This window comes from Ovis aries, chromosome 15, assembly GCF_016772045.2.
Source record: "Ovis aries strain OAR_USU_Benz2616 breed Rambouillet chromosome 15, ARS-UI_Ramb_v3.0, whole genome shotgun sequence".
Taxonomy (NCBI): Eukaryota; Metazoa; Chordata; class Mammalia; order Artiodactyla; family Bovidae; genus Ovis; species Ovis aries.
This window is the reverse complement of record NC_056068.1, coordinates 5,562,441-5,570,075: the sequence shown is the minus strand read 5'-3', so window position 1 is coordinate 5,570,075 and position 7,635 is coordinate 5,562,441.

The window sequence follows — 7,635 nt, the reverse complement described above, 5'->3', positions numbered from 1 at the left end:
CCCCCGTCCCTGGGATTCTCCGGGCAAGAACACTGGAGTGGGTTGCCATTTCCTTCTCCAGTGCATGAAAGTGAAAAGGGAAATTGAAGTCACTCAGTCGTGTCCAACTCTTAGCGACCCCATGGACTGCAGCCTATCAGGCTCCTCCATCCATGGGATTTTCCAGGCAAGAGTACTGAAGAGGGGTGCCAGTGCCTTCTCCGATATCCCAAACTCGAGAGACTCAAAGCAGCTTCCATTGAGTCCCCCTTGCTATCCCACATAGTGTGACTCCTCTTGACCTCCTTCTTCCCTCTGCTGTCTCCTGCTGTCCGAGATTTCTATTCAAATTCTCCTGAGATCAGAAACGTTTGTGCTCCTAGGATTCACATTTGCTCCTCAGGGAGGTCACATGAGGATAAGAAGCAAGTTGCTTGTCTGTGCCTGGAATCAGCAGTCTTTTAGAAGACCTTGCTCTTGCTATTTCATTTGTTCTGCTACTTTACCCCATCTGTTAGTGAAGAGTTGACTCATTGGAAAAGACTCTGATGCTGGGAGGGATTGGGGACAGGAGGAGAAGGGGACGACAGAGGATGAGATGGCTGGATGGCATCACAGACTCGATGGACATGAGTTTGAGTGAACTCCGGGAGTTGGTGATGGACAGGGAGGTCTGGCGTGCTGTGATTCAGGGGGTCACAAAGAGTTGGATACGACTGAGGGACTGAACTGCATTCATGCATATATATTTTTGTTTTGGGGGATATGTGAACTTAACATAATAACATAATAAATGTGAATTTAGATTAATAGCAAGATAATTTATTGAGATGTTAGCTTGGATTCCTTTGCCTTCTAATTTTTTCTAAATTTGTCCAGAAGGAAGCTAGATGCTTTGTCAGCTCTAGACTGAGAGTAGTTTCTGGAATGGAAAGTAAAATTCATTCCAGGCAGCATGTCTCTGCCTTTGGACCTCTCAAGACTGCCTGCATGTCTAATCCTTGGTGTCCTGCAGTGGGAGGGCTGAGGTAAAGCTCTGGAGAAGCATCAGCAGAGGAGGCGCTCCCCTTCAGTCTGGAGAATCCTGCCCCACTTTCCAGCTCAGTGGCACCTCTCTGTGGGAAGCCAAGATCCAGAGGACACCGTGGCATGATGAGAGAAGCCTGTCCCTCACTAGACACCTGGAGGAAAGGTACCATTTGCTCATCTCGGCAGCTGAGGAAAACCTGAGGCTTAGATTATCCACCTCAGATAGAGTGGGAGAGACACAGCCAGACTGTGTTTCAAAGTCAACGTTCTTTTGGTTTTTGTGCTTTGTTTCCTAAATTAATGACTTTGGGTCTGAGGAGGGTTGTACACGTGTGAGGATGGAGGTGGCTCTTTTATCCCTTCCAAGCAGCAGCCGTGAGAAGGCACAGGATTAGAGTCCAAGGTCTGGGTTTGAGTTCCAGCTTTGCCCTTGATAAACTTTGCAAACCAGGAGAAGTTTCTTAATCTATCTGTGCTCAACTGAAAAAAGGAAATTATAATGCTTCATCCACCAAATTATTTAAAGCATAATTGTATTGATGAATCCTTTGTAAGTTGTTTTAATAAGAGCAGTAATAATGATCATTTCCTTAACAGACTTTTTTCTATGATCAGGTATATAAAGAGGAAGTGCCATACACAGGCTATCTTTCTGGCATAAAATGAGAGACCATAAACCAGAGTACTAAGAACATAGAACATGTATAATAGAACTCCCTAAGTAATTGACACCCTAAGTAGCTTCACTGAAAATAATTCAAAGTCCCTGAATAATTTCAAATCATAGGCTCATAGGATGTTGAATGGAAGGCAACACTTAGAAGATTTTGGTGAAAAGAAGATAAAATTTTGAATCCTAAGTCTTTTTATGACTAGGTATGTAGAACTTGGCCATTTAATATCTAGAGATTTGTCTCCTTGACTGGAGAATAGGAAGAATAAAGTGCTGTGTGCTGTACTTAGTCGCTCAGTTGTATCCAACTCTTTGCAACCCCATGGACTGCAGGCCCGCCAGGCTCCTCTGTCCATGGGATTCTCCAGGCAAGAATACTTGAGTGGGTTGCCATGCCCTCCTCCAGGGGATCTTCCCAACCCAGGGATCGAACCCAGATCTTCACCATCTGAGCCACCACGGAAGCCCTAATAATATGATAATATCTTCCAAAAATGGTTTTCAGGAGAATTAAGTGGAATAATCTGTGTGATGTATCTGTAGCTCAAGGCTTGTCACATAGAAACACATTACTCAACGAATGCTCATTCTTCTTAGAGTTGCAAGAGAGCTTTTAAAATAAGTCATCTAATTAAACCCTCCCACATGAAAGATGGGAAAATTGAGAAATGCTAAGTTGTTTTATTTCTTAAAAATGAAACAACTGGGAAATGATCCAAGGAATAGAGTAAGAACATTCAAAGTGGATTTCAGCTTCCTGAAGGGATGTAACGCTTGAGGAAGCTGTTTCTGGGCAATAAGGAATAAAGGAAAAACTATCTTCGGCTGAGTTCACATTATAAACTATACAGTGATGCATGTTTTTTATAAACATAGGAGTCTTGCCTAAGAGACAACCATGTGCTCAGATGTTCCCGCATAGTCATCATTGCTGTGAGTTAAATGTGATTCTGTTGATAAGAATAATTGATAAAATGACATGTTTCCAAGAGAGAGAAGCTGTGCCCTAAATTCAAGTATCTTGTATACCCAAACGTTCGATTTAGCTAATGACGGTGCAATACCACCCTATTAATCTTGTTGGGAAAGCTTTACTGATACAATCACTTAGAAGTCAACTTCTGGGTACCAGCTGATTCACCAGTGCCATATTGAAGGTCCAGGAAAGACTCTTCCTGAAGAGCTGTGTTTCCAACCTCTCAGTTGAGAGGATCAAGTTTGTACAGATCCTTAAATATCTCCGTGACAGATTTTTTTTTTTTTAAGTAGCGTCAATTTTTTGGCATTCTGTTCCCGCAGCTTTTAAAAGCTTAGGTCTGTGTCCTTTCCTTCTGAATTCTATGACAGCTTTGATAATAAAAATAAAGCAAAAGTGACATAGTGCCTTAGGAGATTGGCACCTTCACTTTCTGTCTCAAAACACTTGCTTTTGGAGCCCTGGGCAGCCATGGGGAAAATTTACCTTTGTGGAGGCTAATGCTGTTAGGAAGACCGAGTCAGCCAGGTGCAGAGGCTGCATGGAGCGGGGTCAGCCTGTTTCTCCCGTCCAGCCAGGCACCAGACACATGAGTGAAGAAGCCTGTAATGACTTCAGCCCCAGAAATCATCTGTCTACAACCACACAGAAGCCTGAGCAAGAACTGCACAGCTGGAAACAGTCAACCTGGAGAGTCACACGAGAGTGTCAGTTTAAGCCACTAAATTTGGGAATTTTTTTTGTTATGTAGCAATAAAAAACCAGAAAATCTTCCTTGATTAAATCTTTGGGGGGCTAAGTCATTCCTTCCCCTGCTCACTTACTGAAATAGTGTTTGTCTGCTGAGTTGCTGAAGAAATGTATCGTGTAGTACAGGGTAATTTGGCGTTTTTAGCTGACTGAGTACATTTTTAAAACATTTATATCCTGCTTGCTTCAAAACTAGATTTGATGCCATGATCGAATGATTATTGAATTAGTAAATGTGTAAGTGAATTATGAAAATATGGTTAATTAGTTTACCATGAAAAGAAGTTAAAGTTAGACATGAACTCTGTGGAGGCATTTCACTCAGTTGTCATATATATTAACTAAAATCTCAAGATTCTAATTGTAAGTTGAATGCTTCATAGTCCTCCCTCCAAAATATACATTAAACGTGCCTAACATTTTCTTGACTCTAACCAAACAATTTGGGAGTCCCCAGTCATGACATTGTCACCCAATATCTCCACACCATTGCTCCGTATGGTTCTCTGCATTTAGAACACCCTTGCTCTCCAAACTGGTGGCCTGACAACTCTTTCTCTTTCTTTATTCTAACGTCAAACACGACTTCCTTCTAAGACTGAGTGACCCATTTATTTATTCATTCATCAATCATTTACTGAGCACCTACTTCACGTCAACTATTGCGTCCTTGAACAATTTAGCGTGACTGTGTGTTCAGTCACTTCCGTAGTGCCCAACTCTTTGCGAGCCTGTGAACAATATAGCCTGCCAGGCTCCTCTGTTGACATTTCCTGCTCTAGGGGATGTTCCCTACTCCGGGATCGAACCCGCTTCTCTTGTGTCTCTTGCATTGGCAGGCATATTCTTTACCACTTAGCCACCTGGGAAGCCCCTTGAGCAATTTAGAGTGGAAAATAATTCAAGGTTATAGCCTGCTGCGGGACAAATCTGAGGCATTACTTGTAACAGAGAGTGAAAGTGTTCTGGGAGCAGCCGAGATGACGCAGCACATCTGGGGGAAGAAAGGGAGCATCTCAGAGACGCAGCTCCGAGCTGAGTCCTGAGTGCAAGGAGGTAGCTGTGAAGTGAGGGGGGAAAGGGTGGGAAGAGTTTTGTGGTTTGTTTCATTTCTTGTTTGTGTTTTTAACCAAGTCAATCAAATTGAACTAAAGTTTATTATAGGAAGACTTTCATGGCAGCAAATAAGTTGCTTTGAAGAATAGACAGAAAGGGAAGTTTTCCCCATCTCCTTTCCCAGGTTTTCCCTATTACCCCTGTTCTGCTTGCGGGAATCTTCACCAGAATATTAGCCTTGGTGTTAACAATTAGGAGTGTTGAGAATTCAACTGTTACAGTACAGTCAGGTGCATTTTAGACCTGACTTTCAGTAGTCTGAACGCCAGCACCACCCAGAAAGTGCTTCAGGCAGCACAGTTCCTTGATGTTTACCCCTCTCTCTAATGCGAGTCTTTGCTTGTATAGTATATTATATGCCAGTGCTAGTCAGAGTGTCCTCTCTGCTGGCCCAGGGATGATTTGCTATTATTCTACAATATTGTTGTTGTTCTGTTGCTAAGTCATGTCTGACTCTTTGAGACCCCATGGACCCCATGTACTTACCTGAAGTATGCCAAATAAGTACAAAAATAGGGAATAAGTGCTTTGCGCCTCTTTTCTAGCAGTTTGACAGAGAGATTTATGTCTGTCAGGTCTAAAACTCGGGCACTCAAAATCTTTGTCATTCCATTTTGCTAGTAATTCCTTTTTATTGTATTTTACAAAGTTATCAGTCCATAATTTATTGGCAATTTAAGAAACTAGTCCTTCACTACCGGTGGTTTGAGAAACACTGCCTTAGGCCACAAGGTCTAAACACCTTCCAATACTGCCCTCTCTCTCTACCTTGGCCACCTCCTGCCCACTTGCTTCCTAAATTCCTGCTCTTTGATTTTTCGTTTAGGGGGTTGTTCCTAGGTGAAACCCTAGGAGGCTTCTCACGACTTGTGGCTTCCCATGACTTGTCAGTGTTACGGTTGGGATGGAGCTTCTTCTAGGTGATCCGACAGCCCCGTGTGCTTCCCTGCTATGGCCAAAGCACTTGGGATAGTATCACAGACTTTTTACTTCTCCGCCTCCCTCTGGAGAATGTAAGCTCTGGAAGAGCGGAGCCATGTCTGTAAAGCTCTGTGCCTGTGTCCTTTACCCCGTAGCCCTTACACTCACCTGTACACGAGTGGATTAGCCAGTGAATGAAGGAGCAGAGGCGGTGCAGCCAGTCTCCAGGGGACTGTTTCATGCAAGCACCTCTTTTCACGCTTAAAGAGCAGTCAATGCTTGCTTCTTAGGTCACCAACTCAAACTCTCTGCTTGTGATCCTTGAGGCACAAAGTTCTCCCAACAGGTTCTCGGTCTCACATCAGGGTATGGGATAATATTGCTTTCCAGGCCACTCTCCCTGATTTCCAGGTTGCTTCATGGGTGGCCTGCCCCAGTGTGACTTCCTAGTGAAGTGAAGTCGCTCAGTCGTGTCCGACTCTTTGCGACCCCGTGGACTGTAGCCTGCCAGGCTCCTCTGTCCATGGGATTCTCCAGGCAAGAATACTGGAGTGGGTTGCCATTTCCTTCTTCAGGGGATCTTCCCAACTCAGGGATTGAACCCAGGCCTCCCGCATTGCAGGCAGACGCTTTATCCTCTGAGCCACCAGGGAAGCTGTGACAGCCTAATGTAGTCCTAATTATGTCTTCTTGGCTTTTTCCTTCTTCCCTTTGCCCTTCATCAGTGCACACCCTTCTCCGCCTTAGGTCTGCTTGTACCCGGGTCATCTTCCTGCATTTCAGCGTGGTTTCCACCTTCCTGCCCACACCTGTGCTTACGGCCACCGTGTCACCTGTTACCTTCTTTCCATCTCCCCTTTTGTCTTTGTCCCTCTGTCTCTCTGCTTTCTTTTCTCTGCGCGTCTTTTGCTCTGATTCTACAATTTCTCTGTCTCTTTCAAGTGTATTTAACATTTGAACCCTAACAATTACCGATGACAAGAAAAATTTTTAAATAATTCAAACACATCAGATTTGCTATCATTTATTATTTCATTAATGGCTACAAATGCTGTGTAATAATGCTACTTTATGACTGGATAAAAAGGTAAGATACAGAAAAAGAAAGAGAAAGATACCCCAAATAAAGTGAGGTCATCAATGGCCAATTTTTTTCTACTATAAAATTTTGCCTTTGACCTCCCCCTTGACACAGTCACACATCTCTCTATGTCATGGGTATCACTGCCAGATTTGGAACTCCAGAAAGTGGTGAGATATTGCTGCTTTCAGAGCTTCTTGAGCATGATTTTGACCTGAATTATCTGGATAATTGTTGTGTATCTCTGACTGTACATAAGATCATTTACTGTATTAGATATGTATTCCTGATTTTAAAGTTACTACAAACTTAGTGGGTTAAAACAACACACCTTACTATTTCAGTTTCTGTGGGAATGGGGGTCTTTGCTGTTGTTGGTCAGTTGCTAAGTGGTGTCTGACTCTCTATGACCCCATGGACTGCAGCACACAGGCCTCCCTCCCTCCCTGTCCTTCACGATCTCCCAGAGTTTGCTCAGATTCCAGACCATTGGTCATGCTTGTGACCAGTGAGTGATGCTATCTAACCATTTCATCCTCTGCTGCATTCTTCTCCTTTTACCTTCAAGAACTTATCTGGGTTTCCTGCATAGGATCTCAGGGCATCACCTAGCCACTTCTGAGCTCACTCAGGTTGTATTCACTTTCTTTTCTGCCTCATTATCACCATCCTATTGACAACTGCCAATCTATTCGCAACCCCAACTTTCCTCCATCTCCCCAACACTAAAACTACTTGATCCCTTCCTGAAGGATCACCTTTTCTAATTTCCAGGACCAATATTGACCAGACGTAGGAATCACTGAAACCTCTTCTGCACCTCTTTTTGAGCATTCTTCTCAATTCACCATAGTGCTGGTCTTGTCCTCCCATGGGAGTCCAAGTCTCCAATAGTCTTTGACTACAGTCTCCTCCTCCTCCTCCTCCCCTCCTCCTCCTCGGGGACCCCAGACTTCTTATCCATCTGCTTTTTAGGAACTGCCTGTCTCATTTTCCTCTTTCTATCCAATCCCATTTCCCCCCATGAGGTACTAAATCGCAGTTTGGGAAGCAATTGGACCCAAGAGAAACAGGCCATCAATAAAATGCGCTGGAGGTCCATTTACTGCT